Consider the following 23,839-nt stretch of genomic DNA (forward strand, 5'->3'; position numbering starts at 1 on the left):
GCACGCACAGCAGGTCGCACGTAACCCCTTCCGGGTTTAACTCAGGCACGTACAGCAGGTCGTGCGTAACCCCTTCTGGGTTTAACTCAGGCACGTACAGCAGGTCGCACGTAACCCTTCCGGGAGGCTGGTTAGCTATTTAAATATGTTAATCGCTCCATTGTATCAATGATTCAACCTACATTCAAATTTAATACCGCATGCATGGATTTATCGAGCTTTTTGAAATCCGCCATTGAAACCAAGGCGAGAAGAGAACGGCAATTCATGGGGCTCATTAAAAGTCAGGCAAATACAGCAGTAACTACTCCGTGCTCACAGATACTTTCTTACCTTCCACTGGGAAAGGGTTTGCTCAGAATACTTGTGGTGAGAGGTTAGTCTCTACAATTTGAAGGTTTTGAGACTCAGAGCAGGATGGCTTAGACTGAACCTGGGACGAGGAACAATACGGCCATCAGCAGCAGCAACAGCCTGCTGTGGAGAGTCTTGCAGATGGTCAGCAGAGAAGGGAGCAGCAGAGGGGTCAAGCTCACAGGAAGCACTACCTGTGCAACAGGGTGTGCAGGCAGAGGCTCAGCGTTCTGGGCCTCCAGAGGAGCTGATGCTATCTCGTCAAGTTGGGTGATGGGAGACAGCTGCAGCCTTCTAGAAAAAGTCACACAACACCAGGTCATAGTCCAACAGCTTTATTTGAAATCACAAGCTTTCGGAGTGCTGCTCCTTCGTCAGGTGAAGTGAAGAGAAGCACATAGGCACAGGATATATCGTCAGAGAACACTGCCAGGTGATTACAGGTAATCTTTCTAACTGCCCTTTATCACACCTCTGCAGAGAGATAATCACAGCAATCAAAGGTGTGAATGGTGTCCAAACAGGTCAGTCAGGAAAACATTACATCAAAGAACAATGAGGTTGGGTCACAAGGGGTCAAATGTTGCAGATGCTGGGGTCTGTATGAAAAACAAAAAACAAACAAAAGACAATAATAAAAATTAAAAATGTTTTTTGCTGGAAATCACAGCAGGTCCGGCCGCATCTGTGTAGAGAGAACAAGCCAACGACGACTCAAGTCTGGATGACTCTACGTCAGGTGTGGTTACATGTAGTGTGACATGAACCCAAGATTCTGGTTGAGGCCGTCCTCATGAGTGCGGAACTTGGCTATCAATTTCTGCTCGATGATTTTGCGTTGTCGTGTGTCTCGAAGGCTGCCTTGGAGAATGCTTACCCGAAGATCGGAGGCTGAATGTCCTCAACTGCTGAAGTGGTCCCCGACTGGGAGAGAACACTCCTGCCTGGCGATTGTTGTGCGGTGTCCGTTCATCCGTTGTCGTAGTGTCTGCATGGTCTCGCCGATGTACCATGCTCCGAGGCATCCTTTCCTACAACGTATGAGGTAGACAACGTTGGCCGAGTCACATGAGTATGTACCATGTACCTAGTTGGTGGTGTCCTCACGTGTGATGATGGTATCTGTGTTGATGATCTGGCATGTCTTGCAGAGGTTGCTGTGGCAGGATTGTGTGGTGTCGTGGTCGCTGTTCTCCTGAAAGCTGGGTAATTTGCTGCGAACGATGGTCTGTTTGAGGTTAGGTGGCTGTTTGAAGGCGAGTAGTGGAGGCATGGGGATGGCCTTAGCGAGGTGTTCATTGTCATCGATGACACGTTGAAGGCTGCGAAGAACATGGCGTAGTTTCTCCGCTCCGGGGAAGGACTGGATGATGAAGGGTGCTCTGTTGGTTGTGTCCCGTGTTTGTCTTCTGAGGAGGTCTATGCGATTTTTCGCTGTGGCCCGTTGGAACTGTCGATCAACGAGTCGAGTGTCCTATCCCGTTCTTACGAGGGCGTCTTTCAGCGTCTGTAGGTGTCCATCGCGTTCCTCCTCGTCTGAGCAGATCCTGTGTATTTGCAGGGCTTGTCCATAGGGGATGGCTTCTTTAACGTGGTTAGAGTGGAACCTGGAGAAGTGGAGCATCATGAGGTTGTCCGTGGGCTTGCGGTAGAGTGAAGTTGCTGAGGTGTCCGTCTTTGATGGAGATTCGTGTGTCCAAGAATTCAAGTTCTGAAGAGTAGTCCATGGTGAGTTTGATGGTGGGATGGAACTTGTTGATGTTATCGTGTAGTCTTTTCAGTGATTCTTCACTGTGGGTCCATAGGAAGAATTATTTTTATTGTTATCTTTTGTTTGTTTTTTGTTTTTCATACAGACCCCAGCATCTGCAACATTTGACCCCTCGTGGCCCCACCTCATTGTTCTTTGATGTAATGTTTTCCTGACTGACCTGGTTGGACACCATTCACACCTTTGATTGCTGTGATTATCTCTCTGCCGAGGTGTGATAAAGGGCAGTTAGAAAGATTACCTGTAATCACCTGGCAGTGTTCTCTGACAATATATGCTGTGCCTATATGCTTCTCTTCACTTCACCTGACGAAGGAGCAGCGCTCCGAAAGCTTGTGATTTCAAATAAAGCTGTTGGACTATAACCTGGTGTTGTGTGACTTCTCACATCTCTCCACCCCAGTCCAACACCGGCATCTCCACACCATCCTAGAAGAAGAGCAGCTCCCTGCTGGGCCTGGTAGTCATGCAGGTTCAGTGGCTGTCAAAGTGATCACTGCCCTCAACATTTCTGCATCCAGATCCTTCCAGGGCTCTGCCGCAGACATATCCAGGATCTCCCACATGGCTGCTTGGTAGAGTAGTGGTAATGTCACTGGGCTCGTAATCCAGAGGCCTGAAGTAATGATCCAGAGATGTGAGTTCAAATCTCACCACGGCAGCTGGGGAATTTAACTTCAGATAAATCTGGAATAGTTACTAGTATCAGTAATGGTAACTATGAAACTATCAGGTTGCCATCTGGTTCACTCATGTCCTTTAGGGAAGGAAATCTGCCGTCCTTATCTCGTCTGGTCGATATGTGACTCCAGACCCACAGCAATGTGGTTGACTCTTAACTGCCTTGCAAGCCACTCAGTTGTAACAAACTGCTACGAAAAACAATAATAAGAATGAAACCAGACAGATCAACCTTGGCACCAGCTACTGACATGGCAATGGCACACCCAGCCCGGTCAATGCTGCAAAGTCCTCCTCACCAACATCTGGGGACTTGTGCCAAAATTGGGAGAGCTGTCCCACAGGGTAGTCAAGCAACAGCCTGACATAGTCATAGTCACAGAATCATACCTTTCAGCCAACATACCAAACTCCTCCATCACCATCCCTGGGGTGGCGGCACAGTGGTATACAGTCGGGAAGGAATGGTCCTGGGAGTCCTCAAAAGTGACTTCAGACCCCATGAAGTCTCATGGCTTCAGGTCAAGCATGGGCAAGGAAACCTCCTGCTGATTACCACCAACCGCCCTCCCTCAGCTGATGAATCCATGTGAAGAAGCACTGAGAGTAACAAGGGCACAAATGTACACCGGGGGGGGGGGGAATTCAATGTCCATCACCAAGAGTGGCTCGGTAACACTACAGCTGGCCGAGTCCTGAAGAACATAACTGCCAGTCTGGGCCTGCGACAGGTGGTGAGAGAACCAACACGAGGGAAAAACAAACTTGACTTTGTCATCACCAATCTACCTGTCGTAGATGCATCTGTCCATGACGGCATTGGTAGCAGTGACCGTCGTACAGTCATTGCAGAGACGAAGTCCCGTCTTCACACTGAGGACACCCTCCATCGTGTTGTGTGGCACTACCACCGTCCTAAATGAGATAGATTCAGAACAGATCTAGTAGCTCAAAACTGGGCATCCATGAGGCGCTGTGGGCCATCAGCAGCAGAATTGTATTCCACCACAATCTGTAACCGTATGGCCCGGCATATCCCTCACTCTACCATTACGATCAAGCCAGGGGACCAACCCTGGTTCACTAAGGAGTGTAGAAGAGCATGCCAGGAGCAGCACCAGGCATACCTAAAAATGAGGTGCCAACCTGGGAAAGCTGCAGAACAGGATTACATGCATGCTAAAAAGCGCAAGCAGGATGCTATAGACAGAGGTAAGCGATCCTGAGTGTGATCGGGAGAGGAGACCGGGCGTCTGTGATCTGGAGAGGAGGCTGAGGGTCTGTGATCGGGAGAGGAGGCTGGGGGTCTGTGATCGGGAGAGGAGGCCGGGGGTCTGTGATCGGGAGAGGAGGCCGGGGGTCTGTGAGCGGGAGAGGAGGCCGGGGGTGTGTGATCGGGAGAGGAGGCCAGGGGTCTGTGATCGGGAGAGGAGGCCGGGGGTCTGTGATGGGCAGAGGAGGCCGGGGGTCTGTGATGGGTGTAGTGATCAATAGCATGTCATTCTATAGTGGACACTAGGTGGAGCTGTAGAGCTGTATATAGCTGTATGTATAAGACTACACTACCCAGCTATATATTATAATAAGACTACATTACCCATGAGGCTAGGCTACCCACAAGGCAGCAGTCAAGATGGAAGCCTCTACAAGATGCTGTACAAGTCCACATGTGCTCAATAAAAGTAGCTAGCAAAAGCTAGCTGTGTTCATAAAAAGAATGTCTATTTATTAATGAACATAACATGGTACCAGGATGGTGAAGATCTGCTGAAAATTGTGAAAAGCGACATGGAGAATTTGAAGACACCAGAGCGTTTGAAACTCACAGAAAAAATCGACTACAATTGGCAGACTTTTAAACAGCAATTCGAACTCTACATTGCAGCCATCGGATTCGGTACGAAGCCAGACGCAAGGAAGATAGCGTTGCTGCTTATGGTTGCAGGCCCACAGGCGATAGAGGTATTTAATACATTTGTATTTAATCCAGTGGAGAACAGAGAAAAATTAGAAGATGTGCTAAAAAAATTTGATGCACATTGCTCGCCCAAAAAGAATGAGACGTATGAAAGATAGATCTTCCGTTCTCGGACACAGCAACAAAATGAGACTTTTGATAGCTTTATAACTGATCTGAAACTGAAAGCACAGACATGTAATTTCTCTGAGCTCAAAGCATCCATGATTCGTGACCAGATTGTGTTTGGTATTCATGATAAAAAAAGTCAGGGAAAGTCTGTTGAGAGAAACCAAACTAAATTTGGAAAATGCGGTGAAAATATGCCAAGCCAGCGAGCTAGCTCGAAAGCACGTGCAGACTTTCAGTGAAATCAATAATGAAAAGCAATCGGAGGATGAAATTTTTAATTGTAAACGCTGTGGTTACAAACACCAGTTTAGACAATGCCCAGCGTTTGGAACAATGTGCACAAAGTGTAATGGAAAGAATCACTTTGCCAAACAATGCTTTTCAAAAGTACAAACTAAGAAAGGGCAACGAGTTAATGTAATTGAGGACACTGATTTAAGTGAGACATTTTTTGTAGGAATGGTGTCATGTGACGATATCAAAAAAGATACAGAAAATGTGCAGCCCTCAGAAATAGACAATGCTGAACATAAAGTTAATGCAGTAAAAGAGGACAAATGGATGATCCCACTGCAGATAAATGGAGCATTAGTTACATTGAAACTGGACACTGGGGCAAAAGCAAACTTAATCAGTATGAGTGACATTAACAATATGAAAGAAAAGCCCAAAATACAGAAAAAGTCAGTACTACTGAAGGACTATAATGGACAGAAAATAGATAGCTTAGGTGTATGCAGACTTAAAGTGACAGTCAAAGACAAAGTGCATCATCTCATGTTTTCTGTTGTGGCTGAAAGACTTGATTCGATATTAGGTGACAAAGCTTGTGAAGACTTAGAACTGGTCAAGAGAGTCTACCGTATAAACTGTGCCATAAGCAGACCAGATGACTCAGGTGATGAAGCAGAGAGCCCATCAAGGATGAAAAGGCCAAAGGGTATCCATGTCTTCAAAAAGCCTAGTTTCTCCAAGAAGAAAGAAAAAGACTTTAAGGTCAAAGAGAAGCCAAAGGAAGAAAAGCACAAAGAGGAAAAACACAAGGAGAAAAAGTCCAAAGATATAACCGTAGCAGATGTTGTTAAGCAGTGGAAAGAGAAAAAGAAAAAGAAGCCTGCACCAGAGCAGGAAGCAGATCCGGTGGATACTCCTTCTTTCTTCAGGCCAATCTTTGGTGTTCCATTAGCCGAGGCTGCTGAGAGGACTATGCTGTATGATGGGATCCAGCTGCCAGCAGTTTTTCGAGAGTGCATTGACTACATTGAGAGTTATGGCATGAAGAGTGAAGGAAACACTGAAACCCTCTCCAAGCAAAGATCGCAAGGAGACCTCGATCTATACAAGAGCAGATTGATGACAATGCCGCAACTGCATCTTGTCATTCACCGCCAGAACAATCTCATGAAGACACATCAGACTTACCCGTGTTGAGAAGATCCACACGTGAAGTAAAAGAGCCTGATAGACTTAATCTTTGAGTACAATGTAAAGCTTTGAAAATGTGTTGACTGTTTTGAAAATGTTTATGTTTATAGAGCACTAACAAAAGTGTTACTGATATTATCTTTATTGTTTTCTTGAAAGTTGATTGATATTGCTTTTGTTAAACCTCAAAGAAAGGAGGATGTAGTGATCAATAACATGTCATTCTGTGGTGGACACTAGGTGGAGCAGTAGAGCTGTATATAGCTGTATGTATAAGACTACACTACCCAGCTATATATTATATTAAGACTACATTACCCATGAGGCTAGGCTACCCACAAGGCGGCAGTCAAGATGGAAGCCTCTACAAGATGCTGTACAAGTCCACATGTGCTCAATAAAAGTAGCTAGCAAAAGCTAGCTGTGTTCATAATAAGAATGTTTATTTATTAATAAACATAACAGGTGTCTGCTGAAGTAGGGGGAATCTGGCCAGAGTTTTATTGGCTGAGGCGTCCGAGACGACCTGCGAGGGGGTACTTCGGGCGAGGCTCCCTTTGCGAGTGGACCTTTGGTTGGGACTTTAGCCCTCACAGCCCATGGCTTCTCCACGACTGTCGGCTTCGGCTCCCTTCCCTCAGACTCCGCCCCTTTGGGATTTGGGTCTGTGGCAGACGACTCCTCCCTACCTGTCCCTACAGGTGGAGTATCTCCGCCCCCAAGTTCTACCTCCCCTCAGCTTGAGCCGACAGCAGGACCTCCGTCCTCCGACTCCACCTCCTCCAGAATCATGTCAGGGGCGGGGCCTAGCTGTTCGGACTCCCCCCTAACTGTGCTCGGGTCAGACGACCTGCGAGGGAGTACTTCGGGCGAGGCTCCCTTTGCGAGTGGACCTTTGGTTGGGACTTTAGCCCTCACAGCCCGTGGCTTCTCCACGACTGTCGGCTTCGGCTCCCTTCCCTCAGACTCCGCCCCTTTGGGATTTGGGTCTGTGGCAGACGACTCCTCCCTACCTGTCCCTACAGGTGGAGAATCTCCGCCCCCAAGTTCTACCTCCCCTAAGCTTGAGCCGAGGGCAGGACATCCGTCCTCTGACTCCACCTCCTCCAGAATCGTGTCGGGGCGGGGCCTTGGTCTTCGGGCTCTTCCCCGTCCGAGTCCCAGGCCAATGGGGAAACCTCCCAGGTAAGCGGGATAGCTCCTCCCCTAAAGCAGGCTGCGGCACCAGCCTGTGTGGTCTGTGACTTTTTGCACGCCTCAGGCTGAGGATTTTTACCCTCAGACCTGGCCTCGGTTGTTGGCTCTTTTGCACCCGGCTTAAATAGTTTGCACTGGTTTACGTGAAACCATTTAGTGCGCCGGGGCAACTTCACTGCGTAGGTGGTGGGGACCGGTGGGTCTTGCATCGGTTCCCGTCTAGCCTTGTCTATGGCTCTCTCTCCAGCGCGGATGGTCAGACCCAGGAATTTTACTTCCTGCTGGCCGATCCGTGCCTTCTTTGGGTTTACCTTGGAACCCTTTCTGCCTTTCTTACCCGTACTCGCTCCCCAGAGACAGTGATTTCTAAGATCCACGAGGATCCCATGTTTTACTAAGAAATCGGACCCAAGGATCCCTTTTCCACCCTCCACCTCCCACTTCATCTGTACACACTTCCACGTGGTGCAGAGTGGTCCTAAATGAATGGAGAGGAGGATGGAGAATGCGCCAGCCTGTTCTTTGCCCGTGAAGCCCGACAGAATATATGGAACCCCGGTGGACAGAGGTGAGGTGGTAGGGTTAGCTGTGTGGATCACGGTGCACGATGCCCCCGTATCCAACAGATAGGTCCCTTTTACCTTCTCTACTTCCATCTCCACGAGGGGTCGCCTCCATAAATTATATCGCAACGAACACAGGTAAATGGGCTGCGCTGGCTCTAGTCATTGGGGTGAAGCGGTCGGGGCTGCGGGAATGACAGGACCGGTGGTGACTGCTATCTTCCCCTGCGAGAACATAAGAGACCGCATTGTCTCTAAAACTGACTCTATCGCAGCGGGATCTATAGCTGCACCGGCTCCTTTTCCTGGGACGGGGCTGCGGCTTGGACCTGGACTCGTGCTGGGGCAGCGGTCTGGGCTTGGGCTTGGGCTGCGGGAGATTTTCCCTTATTATCCTTCCACGAATTTTTACAGTCCCTGCGCCAATGTCCATCCTTCCCACACCCGTAGCAATTGAGCTTGGCCTGGGGAGGGCGATTCCCCTCCTGATGCCACTCCCTTTTACTTGGGGCTGCGGGTTTTGCCTCATGCACTTTTCCCTTAGAGGGAGGTGCCTCCTGACCCCTGCAATTCTTATACGCAATGGTGAGCTGTCGGAGCACTGTCTCCTCTGTGGTACCGGGACCTTGGGGGTCAAACCAAGATTTGGCTTGGGCCTGTATCTGCGGTAAACTGTTGGCAACCAGGCAGCGGAGCCAATTAACTCGCTGGACATCGTTCATTGCGGCCCATTCAGGCATGCCCAGACAGCTGCGCCGATACACTGGCCACAGCCTTTCTGCGAAAACCCGTGGGGGCTCTCCAGTTAGCTGCATAGTCCCTTCCACATGGAGGAACGGGTTGCCGTCGTCCACTCCCATAACCTCCAGGACCTCGTCCCAGAGTTCCTCATACCCTTTCTGCCCCCTCTTACTCCCGTCTGAGAGGCACTGAAGGATTGTACTATCCAGGGAGAATAGCAACATCTTAGCCTGTTCTGGACCATCGCAGTCATTGACGGCGGCTGTCTGCTCTATCTCCCTGAAATGGACTGAGGGATCTCCCTTCTCGGAGAGTTTTGGGAGGTGGCTCACCATCGCTCTGATTTGTTGGGCACTGTGGGGCAGTATGAGATGGTTCTGGAGGGGTCCGTCATCGCCATTTGCGGCGGCGGTACCGTACCTCTGGTGCCGAGCAGGACACATTGGTGCCGGCTCCGGCTTCACTACCGGGGGTTGTTCTTCCTCCGGTTCTACCTCGGCTTTCTCCTCTTCTACCACCCCCCCTTCGGGCCAAACCTCATTATAGCTCGGCGGTGCTGAGGGTTCAGTGGCTGGTGCCACAACTACTTCACGTGGAATCGGTTTTTTGGATTCCTTCAGGAAGTCTATGTGACTTGCCTTTGGGCTTACAAGGCATACCATGCCTTTTGCCTTAGCCAGGGCCATTCTTAGGTCTTCTACAGCCTTCTGGCAGGGGCCGTGGTCTGCGCTTTCAAACCCTTGCTCGATGGCCACCTTGTAAGCTGCCTTAACCTCCACTACTTTCTCCTCCTGTGCTCTTAGCTGTTGTGTGAGGCGGGCGCTTTTCTCCCGTACTCTCGCTTCATGAATCTTTGCCTCAGTAACCTGGCATTCCAGGTACTCTACTTTAGCTTGATGTTGGCTGGCTACAGTTTGGCATTCCTGATTCAGCGCGTGAAGCATTGCGATCAGCTTTTCCCCACCCATGGCCTTTTCCTCTATTTCTGATGCCTGGGTTTTGATCTTGGCTGCCTGCGCTGCAACGACTCTGTCCAAAATCTGGACTTGTCTTTTGTAGCACATCAGCCACACTGCCTTCTCTACTGACTTTTTATGTTCTTTACTCTCTGTCCACCTGACGGCTGCATCTACCGGATGCCCATCCAGTAAGAGATCGGAAATCCACTGCTTAATGAGATTTACCTTACCAAAAACATAATCCGCTATCCTCTCATCCATAACATTTCATCCATTTAAACCTGGGTCTAATACATTGCAATCCTGCTGCCAGTGTCCTGCCGCGGTCGCCATTTTCTGTAAGGGGTTTTTGCTAGGTCTCTCTCTCTGGTGAGACCTCTCTCTCTTTTGCACAGTAATTTACCGAGTGGTTCGATCCACTCACCCCTTAGGTTCTGTACACTGGACTTTGAGGCAGGAACTACAATGCAGAGAATACTCTGTAGACCAAGTTTAATGAAACGAAGTGAAATTTTATTGCATAAAGGAAAAATTGAATGTAAGCCAATAAGGTGCATGGGAGGGAAAATCAAATCATAATACAGCACTTACCAATATATCTACAGGCATAGTATACTTTACACGGTTCACCATGCAATAGAGAAACACACAGAAAATTGAGGGACAACAACTCATTGTTAATTATCCCCTAAAATGCCCACCCCCTAAACCTAGCTAAATTAGATTATGAGGGGCCAGAAACATGCTCACCAGTCCCAGTTAGAAAAGTCTTCAAAACGTCTCCGATCCCAATCGTCTACCGAATCGTCTTCTTCTTCTGAGTCTGAATGGCCTCTCTACCGAACCCGAACTCCTAACCGAACTGCACCTTCTTCAGACCCCCGAACGATCTCTTGAAAATGATCTCTACAATGCTCTTCTTGCTCTTCCACACTGTTCTCTCTCCAAACTCGAACTCCTAATGGCTACCCCAGGTCTCCAGTTATACTTCTCATGGAGGCCCTTATCTCCCGCCATATCAAGGTTAGTCTTTGTTTAAATTTTGGCGGGCTTGTAGCACAGAGGGGTAGTCATTGTGTTTAAAGTACCTGCGGGATGGCCGGTAACTGCCATCTCTGGTCTGGAATGACCTTGTATTGCCATTAATGGGTCTTGATGTCCCCCTTTTAATTTGAAGCTGTTTCCCTTTGTCTGGGTAAACAATTAGATGGCCTTGATCTACAGGCCGATCTGATTGGATCTGCATCCAATCCATATGTATGGGGTTCTGTCTGGTTTCGCATTCTCCGAAATTGCATTCCAGAACTTACTGTGGGCTGAATCCACAAAAGCTGTCTGTGGCCTGCAGGAACCATTTTTAAAAATGTCCCAAAAGCTGGTCACGGGGTCTGGCGGCCATTTTGTGTGCCCCCTTTTCCTGGGCTTCTTTTAAAACAGTCTTTAAAATTAAGGCCTTTTCTGCCAATAGACCCTTATAGGACAATATTCAATTTTGCGAATCCTACAACTTTTGACTTCATTTTTCAACAGGCATCTTTCTTCTGTTGACACACCAAAGCAGATTTACCAGTAGTGCAAGAATACATTTTTTTTAATAATAATTCAACTTTATTGTACAATGCACAACGAAATGTGATCTTGCAAGCTCCCATGAGTCCAGTACAAATAACATTAACATTAAACGTAAATAGCACCATCCTGGGAGAAGCAAAGCCGCTGCGTCTGTGTGCGCCGCCAATGCATTTCCACCATTCCGACAATTTTCAGCCCAACACCAGGGCCTGCTCACCAGCCACCCCTCCTGGGGCTCTTACCATGACCTTCTCACCAACTGCTCCTCTTTGGGGCTTTTTCTGTGACCTTCTGCACCTGGTCCTCCCTGCTGGTCACCCCTCCAGGTACTAACCAGGCCTGGCTCTGCTTAACTTTCAAGCCTTGCCAGTGACCCTGTCCCTAGTCCCAGGAACAGGGCTCTGTTTATATTTTCAGAGTAACATTACCACCTGCAGCGTAAAGGCTAGTTGGTGAACTCCTGGCAGTTTGTCAAAAAGTACTCACAAAAGCATCAGCGGCTCATATTAACCTTTGGGAGGTGCTGGCACCTCCACTTTAATGGGGAGCATGCTCTACTGTGCAGGATTGTGAGATTGAGAGTTAGAATTCATTTTAAACAATGAAAGACTTGCATTTCTACAGCACTTTTCATGACCTCAGGACGTCCCAAAGCACTTTACAGCCAATTAAGTACTTTTGAAGTGTAGTGTGATAAATCCATTAAGTGGAACAAGGACCCAAAGAGGCGATATCATAGAATTAACATGAGTACTTTATTAACAACTAGGAAACACATACATCAGGCCTGCATCCTGGCATTCGACCTTTGCTGACAACAGGAAGTAAAGCCCCCGACCTTAGCAGCAGCATTGGCTACAGCACCACCCTGTGGACAACCCCAACCATAACAACCCAGATCACTATATCCCTCCCCCCTTAAGATTTCAGTATGAATTTCTTAACAAACAACCATTCCTAAGGGTCACATAAGAAGTCTCCATTCACCATGTTCCATACTTAATGAATCTAACAGGTCAGTATCAGTCTCTCTGGTGGCTTGCGAGTCCTTTGTGAATGTCTAACAGTAAAGTCCCTGCTTGTTTGTGGTGAAGCCACCAGCTGCTCCTGAGCAGTGCTCGGAGTATCTGACTCTGCAACGATGGTTCCCTCTTGACGAATGGGTTCCTGTGGAATTTTCTCTGTCCCTGGTGGTGGCACCACAGATGCACTTGGATAACTGAGGGTAAACCTGTCCTCAGTCATTGCATCTGGAACCTTCATTTCAATTTCCCCATGTCTGAGAAGTATCTGATCTACATGTCTGCGTACTACCCTACCATCACCCAACATGACCTTGTAAGATACTGGACCGGTCATTGAGTCTATGAAGCCAGGAATCCACTTTGGTCCATAACTGAAATTCCTGGTAAGGACCGCATCTCCTTCTCCAAAACTTCGGCTCTTTGTTCTTTTGTCATGGTTCTCTTTTTGTTTGTTTTGTCTGTTTTCCATTTTCCTTTTTAGGTCTGGGTGGACAAGGTCAAGAGTGGAGCGTAGTCTATGACCTAATAACATCTCAGCAGGAGAGAGTCCTGTGGTGGATTGAGGTGTTATTCTGTAGCTGAACAGAACCCGTGACACTTTGGCTGCTAAATTCCCTTCTGCACTTTTTTTCATCATCTCTTTAAAGGTTTGTACGGCTCTCTCCGCAAGTCCATTTGAGGACGGATGATATGGAGCCGAGGTCACCTGCACTATGCCATTTTTTCTCAAGAACTCTTTTGTCTCTGTACTCACAAAACAAGTGGCATTGTCACTTACCACGATCTCCGGTAGCCTTTGATTACTGAAGCTCTGACGCAGGCAGTCTATAGTAATAGTGGCGGAAGCAGAATTTACAGGATAAACATCCATCCATTTGGAATGTGCATGAATGATTATGAGGAGCATCTTCCCCATGAATGGACCCGCATAATCCAAGTGCAATCTTCTCCATGGTTTATCCGGCCACTCCCAGGGGTGGAGAGGAGCCGCTGCTGGTGCCTTCCGGTGTTCCTGACAAGTGCTGCATGTCTTGACTAGATTTTCTATCTCCTCATCTAGCTTTGGCCACCACAAGTAACTCCTGGCCAAGGCTTTCATACGCGAGACCCCAGGATGACACTGATGTAGTTGCTCTAGGATAGACTGTCGTGCTGGCTGTGGAATAATCACTTGTGCTCCCCACAACACGCAACCATCCTGCACACTCAGCTCTGTTTTCCTGACGCTGTAGGGTGTGAAGTCAGCCCCTTCCGGATGCTGTGGCCATCCCCTCACCACATATTCTCAAACTCTAGACAGTACTGGATCTTTACCTGTCCATGTTCTTACTTGCTCTGCAGTCACAAGTGCCGTGTCAGTGTCCTCCAACATCAACACTCTGTCCTCTGGAGCTGCACGGATAGGTGTGCCTGGCAGTGGAAGACGGCTCAAGGCATCTGCATTCCCATGGTACTTGCCCGCCTTGTAGACGATGACATACTCATATGCCCTCAACGTCACGGCCCACCTCTGGATCCGGGGTGTCACCATCTGTGGAACTGCTTTCATTTCATTGAAAAGAGAGAGAAGAGGTTTATGATCGGTTCATATGGTGAACTTCCTGCCATATATGTACTTGTGGAACCTCTGTAACCCAAACATTACTGCTAACCCCTCTTTGTCTAACTGGGAATAGTTTTTTTCCGCTTGTGTTAGAGTTCGGGACATAAACCCTATTGGCCTTTCAGTTCCATCTTTCATGCAGTGTGAAAGAACTGCCCCCACCCCGTAAGGTGAAGCGTCACAAGAGAGAATGATGTCTTTCTCTACATTGTCGTGAACCAGCACATCCGACGACAGCATCAGTTTCATGGACTGTTCAAATGAAACCCCCTGCTCCTCTCCCCACTGCCACTGTGTCTCCTTGCGCAGTAGTTTGTGAAGAGGTGCTAACACTGTTGACAAGTTTGGTAAAAACCTGTTATAATGTTCAACAGTCCCAGGTAAGCTTTTAACTCAGCCACATTTGCAGGAGCAGGGGCATCCTGCAGTGCTTGTACCTTTTCATTGAGTGAATGGAGCCCGGTGGTGTCCACTCTGTGTCCCAGGAACACTGCCTCTTTCCCCAGGAAAGTGCACTTACTCCTCTTGAGCCGGGACCCTGCCCTCTCCAATCTCTGTAGTACCTCTCTCAGCGTGCTCAGATGCTCCTGGTCGGTTCATCCCGTCACCAGAATGTCATCCAGATAGATGGAAACATGTGGAATCCCTTGCAGTACACCTTCGATTGTCCTCTGGAAGATAGCTGGACTAGATGAGACACCAAACGGTAAGCGGTTATATGTAAACAAGCCCTTGTGTGTATTTATGGTGACATACTTCTTTGATTCGTCATCCAGTGTAATCTGCAAGTAGGCATGACTCATATCCAACTTTGTGAATTTCTTTCCTCCAGCCAGGCTTGCAAAGAGATCCTCTGTTTTGGGAATAGGATACTGCTCTAGTTTGGACACCTGATTGACTGTCAATTTATAGTCTCCACAGAGTCTTACCGAATTGTCCGGTTTTAAAACAGTTACTATGGGAGCTGCCCATTCCGAACATTTCACTGGCTCCAGTATGTTCTCAATAGACGGTCAAGCTCAACCTCTACCTTTAGCTTCATGGCATAAGGCATAAACCTTGGTGGTGCCTCCTTGTCTACATAAATCTTAGCTGGGGGGCCATTAAATGTGCCAAGTTCCTCCTTGAACACATTCTCATGTTCACTCAACACTTCTTGCAAAGTCAACTGTTTGCCCACATCTATTTGATGTACTGCTCCCCAGTCTAATTTAAGTTCTTTTATCCAGCCCCGACCTAACAGGTTTGGTCCGGTACATAGAAACATAGAAACTAGGAGCAGGAGTAGGCCATTCGGCCCTTCGAGCCTGCTCCGCCATTCAACGAGATCATGGCTGATCATCCAAACCCTAGCACCCGGTCCCTACACCGACAGCCATCCCACCCAAGCCCTATCCCCATAACCCCCACATATTTAATCCCCCCTAACACTAAGGGCCAATTTTATCATGACCAATCAACCTAACCCACACATCTTTGGACTGTGGGAGGAAACCGGAGTACCCGGAGGAAACCCACGCAAACACGGGGAGAATGTGCAAACTCCACACAGACAATCACCCGAGGCCGGATTTGAACCCGGGTCCCTGGCGCTGTGAGGCAACAGTGCTAACCACTATGCCACCGTGCCATGGTACCTGATACTATAACTACAGGTAGCTGTTCCACTGTGTCCCTGTGTTGCACGGTTACATTAGCTGTACCTAATGTCGCTACTCGTTCACCTGTATATGTTTTAAGATGCAGGGAGCAAGGCTTTAACTCTGGAAATTTTGCACGGTTCCACAATTTTGAGTACTCTGCCTTGTTCATTATGGTCATGCCGCACCCTGTATCCACTTCAAAGTTCACCTTAGAATCATTTACTGTCAGTTGCAATGTGATAGGAGCCACTTTTGGAATGTTCTCTAACATGCTATGCATTATGAACATGTCCTCTTCTTCCTCAGCTTCCCCGCTGATGTGGTGTGCTCCATGTTTTTTCACTTCTCTCCCTTGGTTTTGCTGTCCTCCCCCTTTTGGTTTGGATTCCTCCACAGGTGATTTCGCCCTGCAAGCTCATTTTATGTGTCCTTGTTTCCCACACTTGTAGCACTTTTCCTCCAGAAACCGTGATTCACTCGCCAGGTGATTGCCCTTGCATCTATAACATGCCTTCATATGCTCACATTGTGGTTTCTGATGCATTTTCAACTTGTGCGCAACAACCTGACCTGCAACTTGTGTAGCATTAGCCCTGTCTGAACCATGTATTTCTTTTACATCTCGGTTCGCTGTCTCTATGGCTTGAGCAAGTTCCAATGCTTTTTCACAAGTAAGCCCAGTCTCGGATAATAATCTACGCTGCATTCGGTCGTCCATAATTCCGCAAACTAGCCTGTCTCGCAGCATTTCCTTCAGGTTGTTACCATAATTGCAATCTTGTGCTAATTTACGCAACACCACTACATAGTCCATTACGCTCTCTCCCTCTTTTCTGTTCCTTGAATTAAACTTGAACCGCTGTACAATCTCACTAGGCTTAAGGTTGAAATGTCCTTTTAGCAAGGCCACTAATTCACCAAATGATTTGTCTCCAGGCTTTTCAGGACTGAGCTGATTCCTCATCAAACTGTAGGTCTGGCTTCCCACTGAACTAAGCAGAATGGCTTTCCTTTTTCCGGCATCATTCATTTCATTTGCTTTGAAAAAATAACCCAACACTTCACAGTATTCCTCCCAAGTTTGTGCTTGAATATCAAAAGCGGAGACCGTTCCTACCGTGGCAGCCATGCTCTCTTCCAACTGGTAGCTAACCGTAGCTCGTAATTTTGTTGTTTAAATGTCCCGGCAGACTTTTCTTCATTATTCAGGGTCCTTTAGTTACCTCGTAGCCAAATGTGATAAATCCATTAAGGGGAACAAGGACTCAAAGAGGCGATATCATAGAATTAACACGAGTACTTTATTAACAACTGGGAAACACATACATCAGGCCTGCATCCTGGCATTCGACCTTTGCTGGCCTTAACAGGAAGTAAAACCCCCGACCTTAGCAGCAGCATTGGCTACAGCACCAACCATAACAACCCAGATCACTATATGTAGTCACTGTTTTAATGCAGAAAACACGGCAGCCAATTTGCACAACTCCCACAAACAACAATGTGATCATGACCATATAATCTGTTTTAGTGATGTTGACTAATGGATAAATATTGGTCAGGACCCCAGGGATAACTCCCCTGCTCTTCTATGAAATAGTGCCATTAAATCTTTTATGTCCACCTGAGAGAGCAGACGGGGCCTCGGTTTAACATCTCATCCGAAAGACGGCACCTCCGACAGTGCAGCAGTCCCTCAGCACTGCACTAGAGTGTCAGCCTAGATTTTTGGGCTCAAGTCACCTGATGAGAATCTGACAGTGGGAGTATGACTGGTCTGATGCTGAAAATGACTCAACATTTAGCCTGAGTGGGCAGCACTCCAACCAATACCCTGAGTAGATAGGCAGTCCAGCTGCACATGTGGATGGTCCACCCCAGATGTGCTCCAGGACATTTTCTGGATCTTGGGTTATCCTACAGTATGCCTCTTCAGGTCAGCAAACAATCCCTGGCAACTCTCTGTTTTGACCAAAGGACCAGGGATATTTCAGCCAGCAGCTTCATTCTTCCATGCTTCTCAGAGCCCTCAGGAAATTTTGAGCCAAGCCAGCGACAATAATTCTGACAGCCTAACAGTTTGCTCGGAAACCACGATTCTCTGACACCCGGTGATTGATAGTGTAAGGGTTTATCGGAAAACTCAATAACAATTTCAACACCATTTCACTAGTGATAACCATGGATAGGGGCGCAAAACACATTTCTCACAATTTTCCTCTATGTTTAAGCTCCTTTCCATAATTACCAACTTTATGGAGCAGCAGAAAATATGGTGACTGGTAGGTAACTTTCCCGTTGTTTCTCAAGAATAAATTGAGCTCCTCAGTGTCATATTTTGCTCTTTTGTTGTGAATAAGATGTTAATTGACCTTAGTTTCTCGATTTTCATGGACCCTGTTGAATCCATAAATCTTAAGGTATGGTGTTCTTCAATAACTAGATGGAGGCTGCAGATTAACAATCAACAGGTGTTTACTGGATGAGGGTAGTCTAAAGACTAACAGTACAGATGCCTGCTCAAGGCTTATATACAGGTGTGGTCACTGCCGGTACTACAGTATACAGGAGCTGTAAAAGTAGTTCTCTCTTAAAGGTACATACACTACAATTCCTCCCCTTTTAGATTAACAGTACCCATAACATTCAAATAACAGTTAACACTTTAACATGCACATTTAACTGAAATAGTCCATTTATAGATTCAGTCTTTGGGGCGGCTTCCTGATCCTTTCTGGATAGCACCTTTCCTGAGTGTCTTGTTCTTGGTGCAGAGGCGATTCTGGCCCCCTTTTGTCGGTTAGTTCATCAGTTTCCGCTGCTACTGTTTCTGAGGTAGATGCTACCGGTATGTCGGGTTCATCCCCAGGTACGCGAGACCTGGGGTTGACTTGTTCCTGTGACGCTAGGATCTGGTCGACGTGGCATCTCACAATGTTCTCCCCGACATCCACTGTGTACATTAGTGGCCCCTGCCATGTGCATATTGTTCCGGGTTGCCATTTCTCTGTTCGGTAGTCGCGGCCCAAGACTGGTTGTCCTACATTGAAGCTCCTTGTCGGCTTCTCATTGATGTGCTGGAATTGCTTATCCTCAACATTTCTTCGCACAGTTGGTCTGAGCAAATCCAGACAAGATCTCAACCTTCGGTTAAAGAACATCATGGCCGGGATCTGGTTGGTAACTGCATGTGTCGCATTTCTGTAGGCTAACAGGAAATTGTCCACCTTATGCTGTAGTGGAATATCATCATTGCACATGGCCCTTATTGCCTTTTTAAAGGTTTGTACGAACATCTCAGCCAATCCATTTGTGGCTGGATGATACGGGGCGGATGTGTAATGCCTTACCCCATTCCTTCTCATAAATTTCCAAAACTCTTCGGACACAAACTGTGGTCCGTTATCAGAGCAAATCTGCTCTGGCAAGCCGTTCCTGGCAAATATGGTCCATAGGACTGCAATTGTTTTCTCTGTAGTGGTGGGGGACATTTTGATCACCTCAGGCCATTTCGAGTGCGCATCCACTGCTATTAAGAACATTGAGTCCATGAATGGACCAGCAAAATCAATATGCACCCGTTGCCGTGGAGAGGAGGGCCACTCCCATGGGTGTAGAGGGGCATGTGGTGGTGCATTTTGGACCTTCTGGCATCCTGAGCAGCTCTTTGTTAGGTCCTCGATTTGTTGATCGATCCCCGGCCACCACACATAAGCCCTAGCAAGGCTTTTCATTTTCACCCCTCCCAGATGGCCTTCGTGAAGCTCATTGAGCACGCTCTCCCTTAACTTGGGTGGAATTACCACTCGGGATCCACACATCACTGTCCCCTGGCATACTGACAGCTGTTCACTTCTGGATGAGAATGCTGGCAACAGTGAGTCACCATGTGTTGGCCATCCCTTCACCGTCAAATCATATACCCGAGATAGTGTCGGATCATTTTGGGTCTCCTTCTCTATATCCGCATTAGTTAATGGCAAGCGTTCAATTATCGACGAATAAAATATTTCGATGGGTCCACTGCTGGTGCTTCCTCCACAGTAGGCAGTGGCAGGCGTGATAGCCCATCAGCGTTTCCATGCTGTTTCATGCCCTTATACTCTATTTCATATTGGTTCACCCCTAGTAAAAGGGACCATCTTTGTAGCCGTTGTGCAGTCATCACCGGAACGCCCTTCTTTGGATTAAAGACGGAGACAAGTGGTTGGTGGTCAGTCAGCAAGGTGAACTTCTGCCCATGCAGATAGTGGTTGAATTTTTTTACTCCCCATACTAGGCTGAGGGCCTCCCTGTCAATCTGGGCGTAGTTGCGCTCGGCTGAGGTTAGTGACCGAGACACAAAGGCTACTGGCCTCTCCAACCTGTCTGGGAATTTGTGCGACAGCACCGCTCCAATACCATAGGGTGATGCATCACACGCCAACCGAATTGGTAGTGCTGGGTTGAAATGGGCCAACACCTCTTTTGATGTGATCAATTCTTTGCACTTCTGGAAAGCTCGTTTACATTCGTCATTCCACTTCCATGGTACCCCCTGTTGCAGTAGGGTGTACAGTGGGTGTAATACTGTAGACAAATTTGGTAAGAACTTATGGTAGTAGTTCACCAGCCCGAGGAACGACCTCAGTTGTGACACATTTTCCGGTGCTGGAGCCTTGACTACTGCCTCAATCTTTTATGGGGACTTATGTGACCCCTCTTCATCAATAACGTGGCCACAATACGAGATCTGCTTCTGGAAAAACTCGCACTTGTGGTGATTAGCTCGTAGCCCATATTCCTTTAATCTAGTGAGCACCTTCTCCAGGTTGGCGAGGTGATCACTGTCATTTTCGCCCGTCACCAAGATGTCGTCCAAATAACACTGGGTCCCTGAAATCCCTTGCAGGACTTGATCCATTGCCCTTTGCCAAATAGCCGGAGCCGATGCTACCCCGAACACCAGCCAGTTGTATTGGTAGAGACCTTTATGAGTGTTGATCGTGAGGTATTGTTTCGAGGCTTCTTCTACCTCCATTTGCAGGTACGCCTGGGCCAGATCAATCTTAGTGAAGCGTTTACCTCCAGATAGCGAGGCGAAAATATCTTCAATCCGTGGAAGCAGATATTGTACCGTGTGAAGGACTGGGTTCACTGTCACCTTAAAATCCCCACAGATGCGGACCTTCTTTGGTTCCCCAGGCGTATTACTCAATGACCTCTTCATTACAGGAACGATGGGTGTAGCCCACTCACTCCAGTCCACTTTGGACAGTACTCCTGAATGTTCCAAACCTTCCAGCTCTGCTTCGACGGCTGGTCGGATTGCATAAGGCACCGGTCTGGCCTTCAAAAACTTTGGGCTTGCATTTTCCTCTATTTTAATCATCGCTGTTATGCCTTTTAGTGTTCCGAGTCCCTCCTGGAACACTTCTTATGCATCAGTTAGCAGTTTTGACAGTCGTCCAGGTGTGACGTCGTCATCCTTTTTGGCCTCAACCTTCAGTGCCTGTATGGAATGCCAATCTAAATGTATCTTCCGGATCCATTCACGTCCTAGTAGTGGTGGTCCTCCATCTAGCAATACATATAGGTCCATTTTTGGTATTTCCTGGCCTTTGTATATCACGTTCACCCTTATTTTTCCTTTGGGGTAGACTTTTTGCCCCGTGTACGTCTTCAAGACAATTTCTGTAGCTTTCAAGGGTATATGTGAGAATAGCCGCTTGTAGTCCCTTCGGTTTATGACTGTTAGGGCTGATCCTGTGTCCAATTCCATTTTCACTTGGACTCCGTCTATCTTGAGCGTGACCCAGATAGTCTGGTGATCCTCCATTTTGATTACATTATGTGGTTTCAGACAACCCAGCTCCTTGCTTCCAGAGTCTGTATCACTTTTCTGTTCATCTGAACTACTGTCCATCACCTTATGTACATTTTTGTACTTCTCCTGTGGAGATTTCTTGCTGCTGGTTTTCTTCCCTGACCTGCAGACTCTTGCTATGTGTCCTGCTTTTCCACACTGTCTGCACACTTGGTCTTTGAACCAACAATCCTTCTGGTCGTGTGTTGTTCTGCCGCAGCGATAACACTTCCCTGCTCCATATGACATTTCATTGGTGCCATATTCTTGCGGTCTCCGTTGTATCTCTGCAACGCCCCGTGCGGCTGCTTCGTGTGATACTGCCATGCTGAAAGCCTTGTCCAGCGTAAGATTCTTTTCTGATAGAAGCCGTTTCTGGGTTCCTTCACTTTGAAGCCCACACACAAACTTGTCCCTTAACGTATCTGCTAGTCCCATTCCAAACTGGCAGTGTTTCGATAGCTTACGCAGTTCCGTTAAATACTTAGCATTACTTTCGTCATTCTGCTGATTCCTTTTGTGGAACTTAAATTTTTCTGCTATCAGCAGCGGTGTGGGGTTTAAGTGGTCCTGTAGGATTTCCACTATGCTTTTGATATCCTTACCCACTGGCTTCTTTGCGGTTATTAGGTTTCGCAGTAAGCCATACGTTTTTGCACCCATGGAATTCAACAAAACCAGTGCTTTCCTGGCATCTGGCACTTCATTCGCCTTGCAGTACACCTCAGTGCGTTCCACATATGTCGCCCAATCTTCAACTTCATTGTCGAACGCAATGACACTGCCACTCTTCGGCATCCCTGGGTGTGGTTAGACTTTCTAAAATGGCGTCTCCCACGCTCTCCCTTCTTCTCCACTGGCTCAAAATGGCGTCTCCCACACTTTCCTTTCTTCCCGCGCTCGTCCTTCTTCTCCGCTGCGGCTTCAAAAATGGTATCTCCCGCGCTCTCCCTTCTTCTCCGCAGTTCAAATGGCGTGCTCTCCCTTCTTCTCTGTGGCTCAATGGCGTCTCCCGCGCTCCCTTTCTTTCCCCGTGGACACTGCTCAGCCCTTGAGCCCTGGCTGCGCGTTCTCCTGTGCGCCTCTCTCGTTGCTGCCGCTCGGTCCTGAACCCCGGCTGTGCTTTACCCTCTCTCTCTTTTTGTTTTCCGTCGACGCCGCTCGGTCTTAAACCACCGGCTGCGCCCTGTGCATTCTACCCTCTCTCTTACCCCGTCGACGCTACTCGGCCTTTTCTGTGCCATCGGTCGGCTCCAGCCGCCGCTGTCCAGGAAGGGTCTGCACTGTACCTGTTGCCAGTTTGTTGCTGGATCGTCGTGGCTGGAGAACCAAGCCCAGCTCTCAACAGCCTCCCCTGCGATGTTCACTCTCTCTGCCGGATGACTGGGCGGTTGCTCGTGGTCGACGCCCGTGCTTCTGGCCTCGACTTTCTTCCACCATCCTCCCAGAGCGAATCCTTGGAAGGAAATGCAGAGTTGCAGGTAGATTCGAATCGACCTCGTCGCCACTGTTCAATCCGTAAATCTTAAGGTATGGTGTTCTTCAATAACTAGACGGAGGCTGTAGATTAACAATCAACAGGTGTTTACTGGAGGAGGGTAGTCTAAAGACTAACAGTACAGGTGCCTGCTCAAGGCTTATATACAGGTGTGGTCACTGCCGGTACTACAGTATACAGGAGCTGTAAAAGTAGTTCTCTCTTAAAGGTACATACACTACAGACCCAACTCAAAATGCTGGGTGTGTGAGATGTATATGTGAATGGCTTTGTGCACTTCGGGGGGGCGGGAAATTGAGTCGCGCCCCCTTTGGGGCGCTAAATTCACCGGGGCACTACTTAAAAAATTAGCACTCCTGCGGCAAAAATTCATTGGTAGTGCCCCAAGAAGGAAGCGGGACGCTACTGGAAATGCCCCGCCTCCCTCTTGGGGCGCTGCGAGGGAATATTCTGGCGCTGCGCCACGTCACGCCACGGTACTGCAGGCCTTCCTCCCCTTCTTAAAGGCACAGTACAACCTGGGGCCCAGTTGAAGTGGCGGGCTCATGGAGTGCAGCTGGCACTCCGCGGGGGGGGGCTGGTCAGGAGGCCGGGGACGGCAATGGGGGCAGGTGCTGGCAGGCGGCCAGCTACAAAAATGGCCACCCGGCACCTCGCCTTTAATTAGCGCCGCCCTAGCCACAGGTAGGCCCCCCTGACCCCGTCGGACATAGTGTCTGGCGGTAAGTCAGGGGGCGCTACCGAAGATCGCGGCCAGGGCACGAGTGGGGCGCTGCGCATGGCGATGACGTCATTGCTGGCGGCACAGCACCGCGGGGCGCTAACAGTTCGGGAGGCGTTGGCGGCACCGTGCCCAGGCACTAGTTGCTTTGC

Source organism: Somniosus microcephalus, chromosome 15 (genome assembly GCF_052327205.1).
Source record: "Somniosus microcephalus isolate GS21.2 chromosome 15, FLI_Smic_1.0, whole genome shotgun sequence".
NCBI classification, from domain to species: domain Eukaryota; kingdom Metazoa; phylum Chordata; class Chondrichthyes; order Squaliformes; family Somniosidae; genus Somniosus; species Somniosus microcephalus.